General features: G+C 46.6%; 1 protein-coding gene across 5 annotated transcripts in view; it reads right to left on the reverse strand.

The window, feature by feature from the left end:
* TPST1 (tyrosylprotein sulfotransferase 1) overlaps positions 1-7,567 on the reverse strand; it is a 28,017-nt gene extending 20,450 nt beyond the window's left edge. For 2 of the 5 annotated variants that reach the window (XM_048519506.1, XM_048519502.1), the window contains exon 1: positions 2,392-2,502. The gene's annotated coding sequence lies outside the window, so the exon portion shown is untranslated. Of the gene's footprint in view, positions 1-2,391; positions 2,512-6,086; positions 6,261-7,441 lie in introns of those variants that run through there. The other 3 variants (XM_048519505.1, XM_048519504.1, XM_048519503.1) reach the window with 3 other exon arrangements.
* Between the last annotated feature and the right edge of the window lie 2,484 nt (positions 7,568-10,051).

Consider the following 10,051-nt stretch of genomic DNA (forward strand, 5'->3'; position numbering starts at 1 on the left):
CAAGTGACATGTCAAACTACAGTTCCCACAATTCTTTAGGAGAAGCCATGACAGTTAGACAACATTCAGATTGTCCAATCCAATCCAAAGCAGTGCACTGGAGTCCCTCCCTACACAACCACTCACAGGAATCAGAATGTACTGCGAGATACGTACCCATGCATGCACGTGTGGTTGCGATGGTGGCTGTGAGAGTAAATCAGAGGTGAATGTCAATGTCTACTTTTTACCATAAAAATTAACATTCAGATTGTTCATTATCTTTAGCATAACACATGGCAACAATGCATTTTCCAATAACAAATATTTATAGTTCAGTATGGCGTAGTGTTTATTTATGTATTGACAGCAAGTCATAACATACATAGGTTAGCATGGGACTCCTATGCTCATGGGGCACCTGGGCAACCGCCAAGCCTGAAGATGGCCCTGCTCAGAGGTCAGCATTCACTTGGCTTGGTAGGGAATATTGTGAGGGGGGGGAGTTAATTAGCATGTAGGATTGCTTCTTCTCACAACATATGACTAACTTATTTAACCTTCCCACTCCAGAATGCAGTGGTGGTTAGAAACATCACGAGCATTTAAAAAGGATCAAACATTTTCAGGGAGGGGAAAGAGAGTCCTCAGTGACTAGCAATCATAATGCTAAGTGGAACCTCCATTAGCAGACGCAGTTGTGCCTCTGAATGTCAATTTCAGGAGGGGCAAGCGACACCAGCCTCCGCATCACGTTTGTAGATTGAAAGGGGGCAGATCTGGTTGATCACGCTGAGAAACTGAACTTGATGACCCTTGGGTTTAATCTAGTAAGGATTTAGTTACATTCTTTGAGATACATGAAGTCCATAAGGGAAGGCGGCACAGCAAAGCATGTTTCCGGGAACAGGAAGGGGTATTTGGGAGGGGAAGGGTTAAGGCTGCCAACCAACCAGAATTCTCCTGGACCAGTTCAAACATTCATCCTCCTTTCCTAAAGGACTAGAATGAAAGGATGCCCACCCAGGCAACATGAGTCTGAAATCGTGAGGTTTTCGAGGCAAGAGAGGAACAGAGGTGGCTTGCCATGGCCCGCCTCTGCGTAGCAACAACCCTGGACTTCCTTGGTGGTCCCCCACCCAAATACTAACCAGGGCTGAGCCTGCTTAGCATCCAAGATCTAACAAAATCAGGGCCCAGACAAAAACAGACAATCTGTAACGTTTTCATTGCTAATCCTCAGCTGTGAATGGGAGAGGGTGGGTGTTATGGCTGCTCTTCAGACACACAAACACGCACAAAGTCCATTCAAAGAATCGGCCTCCCCTTCCAATCACAAAGTCCAAAAAGGAATAGGATCCAGAGGTTCCCTGCCACCAGATTTTTCTACCATGAAAAAAACAACGTTTTTGTTTGCAGTGGGGGAAAAAACCCCCACTCTGCATATGTTTGCAAGCATGTTAGCCTTAGATCCTTTAAAGATCTGTTGTCTCAAATATCTACCGCTTCTCCAACAAAGAATACACTGCTTTTGCAGCATTTCTTAAAGCCCAGGGCAACTACGATACAAGGATTAAGACAAATAAGGATCATCACGCTTACCCAAATACATCAAAAATCCCACACGGGGTCAGCTCAGCCGGAATCATGAAAACCCCACGAGCAATAGGAGAGCAACAGCAAAACCAGTTCTATGCAACTTTGTCCTTCCATGGGCAACGAGAACACGCAATTTAAAAAGAGAGAGAACACACTGCCACTCAGCAAGGAGAAAAACACCTCTGGGGTGGTGGGCAGGACACCCAGTCTTGCCTTATTTTTTAAAAAAGCTCTTAAGAAAGAATACGAACCTTCCAGCACACGCTAGATGGTTCTTCCACTTAGGGGAGACTCTTTTTAAAAACACTGGGAAGGATCCTTTGCATGTTCAGCAACACCCCCGTTACCACCCCCACCGTCTTTTGGTCTGCCAGACCCCCCAGCTTCTGGAAAACAGCATGCCTGGAGTTACCGATTCACACGTGCAAATGCAAGCCAGGACAGACTTATGACTCACTGACACCCCCACCCACCCCTGTTCAATGAGCTTGAACCCCAAAGAGGCAAATGAGGGTCCCTGAATGTGGGAATCCCAAAGAGGCAAATGAGGGTCCCTGAATGTGGGAATCCCAAAGAGGCAAATGAGGGTTGCCAAAGAGGCAAATGAGGGTCCCTGAATGTGGGAATCCCAAAGAGGCAAATGGTGATCCCTGCAATGTGGGGTGGAGATGCGAGGCGGCAGCTCCTGGTTTAGCAATTCGGGAAGAGGAACCAGATGCTGCAGCAGCTGCAATGCACGCTGCTGCTGCTTGGCTGGCCGGCTGCCTTGCCCCTGGGCGTCTCCCGCCTGGCGTGCGAGGGGGCTCCGCTCACCTGCTGGGGGTCTCCAGGCGGTCCCCATCGCCCACCGGCCGCCGCGCCGTCCCCACAGCAGCCTGGCCAGGCTCCTAGTCCGCACTGTCCGCAGAGGAGCTGCCATGGAAATCCAAACGGCCCTTGGATTGGCCGATGTGTCGCGGCGCCCCATTGGTCGCGCTGGGCTGAGGGGCGGGGGGCTCCTCCCCGGCTCCTCCCCCGCCCTTTCCAGTGGCGAACATCTGGCATGGAGGGAACACCTGGAGGAGTGGGATGAGTGCCCAAGGAAACATCTGCGCTGGAAGGGAAGGGGGGTTGCAAGCAGTGGGGGGTTTCCATGTGCCAGATGTGGAGCTACTCTGACCATGGATGGTCCAGGCTGGACTGAGCTGGTCAGATCTGGGAAACTAAGCAGGGCTGGCTCTGGTTTGGGCTTGGATGGGCGACCACCAGGGTTACTGTGTGGAGGAATGCAATGGAAAGTCATCTCTGTTAGTCTCTTGCCTTGAAACCCCTACCGCCGTGGTGGCGAACCTTTGGCACTCCATATGTTATGGACTACAATTCCCATCAGCCCCTGCCAGCATGGCCAATTGGCCATGCTGGCAGGGGCTGATGGGAATTGTAGTCCATAACATATGGAGTGCCAAAGGTTTGCCACCACTGCACGGGTCACCATAAGCCAGCTGCAACTCAAAGGCACGTATAATTTTAAAATAATTATTAATGTTCTGATGTTGTGCAGGGCAGCCCCTGTGCGAGAAGCATCGGACAGGAGGTGGGAAATATGGGCTGAGGTCCCCGCTCAGCCTTTGTGACCTTGACCCCATCGTTTCCCTCTCCCTAACCTGTTTTGCAGCATTGCTTGTGAGGCCAGAATGGTGGGGATATGTCCCCAGGCTGTTTGGAGAAAGGGTGCGATAAAAAGAGTTAAATATTAGACATCGAGACATGAAGCTGCCTTATACTGAATTCAACCCTGACGTCTACAAAGACTCTAAGGTCTCAGGTTGGGGTCTTTCCCATTCACCCCCTACTGATCCTTTTAGCTGGAGGTGACAGGAAGACTCTGTGGGTGCATGAAATATTCCCAAGCACATGTGCATCATTTGGATTTTCCTCCAGCTTCAAAAAGAGCAAACAGAGTGGGCGGCATCCATGACGCTTCAGCTTTACTGACTGGGTAAAATGGATTTGACGCCAGCCGCCTCCTCCACTGACAGTCGTCAAGAAAAAGGCTGTATCAACCCAACCAAACTGGAGGGAACCACTGAACCATCTGTTTCCAGATCGTTTTTTAGCACTTAATTGCTTTTTAATGGCACTCAACAGGCATCCGATTAGCAACCCTTCTTTGATTTCTGCCGAGAATGACCAAAAATAAATCCTAGGAAGGGAAGGAAATGAACAGCTGAGCATGTCAGCTTCCACAATCTGCGCAACCCATCTTGCAGAGTACAAATGAGAGGTCAGGGGTCAAGCACCCACTCCTTACACAACAGACAAGGTAGCAATTTTAGGTGCCTTGTGTAGAAATGGCTATTTGATATACAGGCTAAGGATTAAGGGTTGCCTGCTTCTAAAGTACCCCCCCCCCCCCGTCCTAGGCTGAGCTGCTGTGAAGGCACAGAATGTTTACAGACATTCAAACTGGGGAGAGGAAGTTGTCAGCAGAGCAGCAGCAAGAAAAGTCTGTTTGAATGTGAACATTAGCACACAAAGGGCTGAGTGCTACAGGAAGAGCCAACATGGTATACCCTGTTTCACCGAAAATAAGACATCCCCTGAGAATAAGATGTAGTAGAGGTTTTGCTGAATGTAAAACATCCCCCGAAAGTAAGACGTAGCAAAGTTTTTGTTTGGAAGTATGCCCGTCAAACAGAACACCAGAGCATGCAGCTGTGGAGCGGAAAAATAAGACATAGTGGATCTGTGGGAACAAAAATTATTTTCGGAGAAACACGGTAGTAGCATCAGGAAAACCTAGGTTCAAATCCCCACTCTGCCATGCAAACTTGCTAGGTCAGGGGTAGGGAACCTGTGGCTCTCCAGATGTTCAGGAACTACAATTCCCATCAGCCCCTACCAGCATGGCCAATTGGTTTCTACAAGGCTTGTATCTACATTAATAACAACATGGGACTGACAAGTTTTGAAACCCCTTCCAGCTGTCTCTTCAACAGTGAGGCTAAGTTGCAGAGAATTAGCGTATGCCTTTGATTAGTTCTGCCCACTAAAAAGAATCTCGTGTTTCCTACCGGATTTATTATGGCATCCGCTTATGTGGAATCGAGCCTATTTTGCCAGATGCGTGAAGTGTGCCCACAGTTGCAAAGATAAGCATATGGGCATAAGAGGGCCTGGAACGAGGGGTTGTAGGCAAGTGCAGCCAACTGGACACGGCCTGCAAGAGCTGCAGTTGATGACATCTCTATGCATATACACAAGACAAGGACAGTAGCCATTCACCACTTGATAACTGTGCAATCATCCAGGATTTGCAAAGCTAATTAAAAATGTGCAGTGTGACAGGAAACCTAATTGTGGAAGGCTTAACTATGCCGTTCCAAATTTGCTGCATGGGATTCTGATCAGCTGGCCCGTGAGTATCTGCCAGAACTGAGGATGCGCTTCATGTGGACTCTGGTCCTCAGAATCTTCCACCCAGTATTTGTTTAGATTGGGGTCCCTAACATGGTGTCCTGGGCCCCCACATAGGCCCCTTCCGCACATGCAGAATAATGCACTTCCAATCCATTTTCAATGCACTTTGCTGCTGGATTTTACTGTGTGGGATAGCCAAATCCACTTGCAAACAACTGTGAAAGTGGATTGAAAGTGTGTTATTCTGCACGTATGAAAGGGGACATCTTTTCCTGCAGTCACCAAATGTTTTTAAAAGGGGTGGGGAGTTAAGCTAGGTGGGCTCTGGCTCAGCAGGGTTTCTGATCTGGTGTGCAGATTATAACATTGATTCAGATTCAGCTGACACCCAGTGTTGGTTTTATTCTCTCCCACTCCTCTTTCTCTGTGTTTTTTTTTTAATCCTCTCTTTTCCCCAGCACTGGAGCATCCTGTGCGTGGTTGGCTCTGCCTCCTGCGACAGCCATTTTGTAATGGTGCCCTACACCCTTTGGCCCCTTCCACACATGCAGAATAATGCACTTCCAACCCACTTTCACAATTGTTTGAAAGTGGATTTTGCTATTCCGCACAGTAAAATCTGCTGCAAAGTGCATTGAAAGTGGATTGAAAGTGCATTATTCTGTATGTGCGGCAGGGACCCTAGTCATAATTCCAACAGTGCTCAAAAAGATTGGGGCCCTTGAGTTAATATTTGTTTTTACTTATTTTTTACTTATTTTTACACAAGAGACCTCCTGGATGGAACAGTGGAACTGCCTAAGGCTATGCCTGTAATTTACCTGCTGAACTCTGCAGTTTCTTAAACCTGGCCCTCATTTCATTCACAACCCTCAGCATGGCACACGCCTTTGGTCTGCCAGCCTGCTTCAGGACACTGCAAGCATCTATAATTTTTAGAACAGTACAACCATCTCAGCATCCTCCAAAGGATCCTGCGAAATGTAGATTGAGGAGTGGGCTGAGAAGTGAAAAAAATGTCTTCATCCCTTGTCCCTAACGCAGTCTTACCGTTTCTAGGATCCCCCAGTGAAGAAAGAATGAGTATTAAAACCGATTTAAGCTCATACCGTCTAGACTCCTTCTGGTGATTTCTGAGTTTCTTCTTCAGGCTGTTTAGGCAGACTTCAATCCTTCAGAAATTCAGCTCTGGGGGAAATACAGGAAAGATTCTTTGACATCCCAGATCATCGGGCAGACAGGAAAACCAGAAAGTGCTCGTAATCCCTGACACCTATTCTGGCAACCGGTTCTGCTGGCATCGCTCGGGCGCCGAGTGGAAAGTGGAGCTGGCACCGGCACACCCAGTGACTCTTTCTGCTTCTTGTAGCCAGCAATTTTTAAGGAAGCGTGGAAGGCAAAGTTTAGAAAGATCAACAGAAACATGTTCTAAGAGTGAACCTCAAAGAAGGAAAGAGAAAGAGAGAGGAAGAGAGAGAAAGAGAGAGAAAGAAAGAGAGAGAGAGAGAGAGAGAGAGAGAGAGAGAGAGAGAGAGAGAGAGAGAAAGAAAGAAAGAAAGAAAGAAAGAAAGAAAGAAAGAAAGAAAGAAAGAAAGAAAGAAAGAAAGAAAGAAAGAAAGAAAGAAAGAAAGAAAGAAAGAAAGAAAGTCAGTCAGTCAGTCAGTCATGGGGTGATAATTAGCCCTCCCCCAAATTTCATGGGTTCATTTCAAATTCCTTACATAATGCTTGACTAAATATACCTGCACACCCTTCAACAAATACCATGCACCTTGCAAAAATGGAAACAGAAAAAACTAAGATGGGCACAAGGAGATACTGCAAAGAAGAAATCTTTCTGAGGCCTCTTCCACACATGCAGAATAATGCACTTTCAATTCACTTGCACAGTTGTTGGCAAGTGGATTTTGCTCTTCCACACAGTAAAATCCAGCTGCAAAGTGCATTGAAAGTGGATTGAAAGTGCATTATTCTGCATGTGCAGAATCATGCATGAGTGGGTACAGTGGTGAAAATATTACGGAAAGGATCAGGAAGACCATGGTGGTGAAAAGTGCCAGCAAGTTACAGCCCATTTATGGCGATCCTGTAGGGTTTTCAAGGCATGAGATGTGCAGAGGTGGTTTGCCATTGGGCGGGGAGAATTCTGAGAGAACTCTGGCTGGCCCAAGTCATCCAGCAGGCTTCATGTGGAGGAGCAGAGAACTGAACCTGCTGTTCCAGATTAGGATCCGCCGCTCATAACCACCACACCACGCTGACTCTCAGGAAACCCAAAGGTAGAGGCAAGGAACAGTTTGTCAGGAAATCAAAGACTAAGAATGATTTCACTTCCCACGGCCCATCAAACCCACCTTTTTCGCCCTTTGGCCACCTCTGGTCAAATAAACCTTTGAAACAATCCTACAGAAACCCTCCCCACCTCCCCAGACCAGGCAACAGTGGGATGCAGGAGAATACCCACCAGTATCGATCTGTCTCTGAGCTGCCTTAGACAACTGAGGAAAAAACTATTTGTCCGTCTCTGCGGTTCCCCTGCTTGTTGAGAGGATGCGACTCCGATCTCCTTTTTAAAGGGATTATCTTTACCCCAGCCTAGGTTTGACTCCAGCCCAAATTCCAAGCTGATTAAGGCACTGCCAGCTTGCTGCGGTCAACTGCAAACCAAGTCCTGTAAATCTTGACCACACTTGACGTTTAAGAAGAAACAGACAACCCTCTGGGTGTTTTTCTTGGGGCTGTCAACACAGCTGGTCCATCAACCACCCCCTCCCCCATCTTGATTCTTAATGCTGTGAAATCCTATCCATTGCTAGCTTTGTTTCAGATTTTTAGTGTTTCTTGGGGGTTTAAGAGGCTTAGATTTGTAAATGTGCCACATTTGGCTTCCAGACACTGAAATGGTTTTTTTTTTAACCATTAGCAACGTTGCTGTACTACCAATCAATGTGTGAATCACTTCTTAAAATATTTGCTGGCATCCCCAAAAGACAATGTAAATAAGACTCAAGAGCTGACTGATGAACGTCTGAGAACGTTAACCCTTTGAAGCTACTGCCCTGCTGAAGTTTGTCATTTTCTCCTTTCCAGCAAAAGGTCAGTGTTGGATTCCTCTAAGAAGTGCGTGGTCATATGCCTGTAGGTTTTGTGTATTGCAGGTTGTGTGAGAGGGCACCTGCTGAGACCCCAATCTGGCAAAAAGGACCACCCATAACAGGTCATCTCATTTCCCAAAGAAAGAAGTACCAAAAAGCAGCACACTCAGGATTGTAATTCTAGGATTTAAATAAACATTCAGTCACTGACAAATGGACCCATACTTCAAATGCTCCCACAAATTAGACATTAGGTCAGTGATGGCGAGCCTATGGCACGGGTGCCAGAGGTGGCACTCAGAGCCCTCTCTGTGGGCACGCACAGAGTTCATCATGGGGGGGGATCACACCCTCCCCCCCACATACACACACATCTAGGCTGGCCTGGGCCGCTGGGCTCGATTATTAACCTTAAACCTAAGAACTATTTTTGGGGAAGCAGTATAGGTAACCCTGTTAAGCGCTGTTAAACCCACTGATTTTCATGCAAAGAACTAAAGCGTGATCCTTTACCTGGGAGTAAGCTCGGTTGCTGGCAATGGGGCTTGCTTCTGAGTAAACCCTCCTAGGGTCGTGATTCACCCATTTGAAGAGTTGCATGGTTGCTTCAAAGCAAAGCCACCTTCTACCACCAAGCTTACTCCCGAGTAACGCACGCCTCAGAGCCAACCATTTTTCCTAAACTAAAACCTCAGTATTCAGGTTAAATTGCTGTGTTGGCACTTTGCGATAAATAAGTGGGTTTTGGGTTGCAGTTTGGGCACTCGGTCTCGAAAAGGTTCGCCATCACTGCATTAGGTCATCCCTAATAAGCCACAAAGAAGATAATACCATCTTATGCATTATGGTTACTTAGAAATTATGTTCCACATATTCAGCCTTTGCCTTTTCTTTGTTATTTATTTATATGCATTTTTATCCCGCCTATACCCGAGGGTCTCAGGGAGGGATACAACAACAACAACAATTGGGGCGCGTCTTTTGCTTTGGGTGACGAGTCCAGGCAGAAGCGCAACACAAAATAGGCTGAGATTCATTAATCCAAGGTAACCCAGAGCTCTTCAGTCTTCAAAAGTGAATGGAGATGGAACCAGGTTTCCCCAAGCCTACTTAGGCACTCTAACCCAGGCAAGGACTTACCTGGTGCACTTTTCAAAAAAGTGGGTGGAGTCAGGTGTGGTTCTTGCCTAGTATGCCTTCTGATTGGTCACTGGAGATTTGATTGGCTGTACAGATTAAACCAACATTGTTTTGGGAGCAAGTGCCATCACCGTGTTGATTTTACTCTCTCACGCTCCTTACCCATTGTACTTTAAATATTACATCTCTCCATGCCTGCGTTTCAACTTCCCCTGGGTTTGTGAATCGCACAACCTCCTGCAGCAGCCATTTGATTATTATACCTACAACACGGTGTCAGTGGCGGCTCCAGCCATTATATCTCTGCAAATGACAATGGGAAAGGCTGTTGTGGGTTTACCAAATCATGTGGCCACAGTCTGGTAGGCCCCTTCCGCACATGCAAAATAATGCGTTTTCAAACCACTTTTACAACTGTTTGCAAGTGGATTTTGCTATTCCGCACAGCTTCAAAGAGCACTGAAAGCAGTTTGAAAGTGCATTATTCTGCATGTGCGGAATGAGCCTTGTAGTTTTTGTAAAATGCAAAATCCAACACACAAAACAGTACAGTGTGGCCACGTAAATATCAAACAGAACAAAAACATATATATTAAGGGCTGCAATCAAGTATATACTTGCACCATGTAAGGTAGATATGTGCTCTAATTTAATATAGAGCATACAAGAAAAATTACAAGAAGCAGTGAGACAGTCAAGCAAACTGTATCAAATGCAAGAATCCACCTCTTCACACAAACATCTTTTAGAGACTTTGCCAAACAGACGGATGGATTCCAATAAAGTCCATATCCAAATTAGAAGCAAAGAGAGGCAGGTTAACCAGTATTTTTCTACTG

The sequence above is a fragment of the Sphaerodactylus townsendi genome, linkage group LG16, assembly GCF_021028975.2.
Source record: "Sphaerodactylus townsendi isolate TG3544 linkage group LG16, MPM_Stown_v2.3, whole genome shotgun sequence".
NCBI lineage: Eukaryota > Metazoa > Chordata > Lepidosauria > Squamata > Sphaerodactylidae > Sphaerodactylus > Sphaerodactylus townsendi.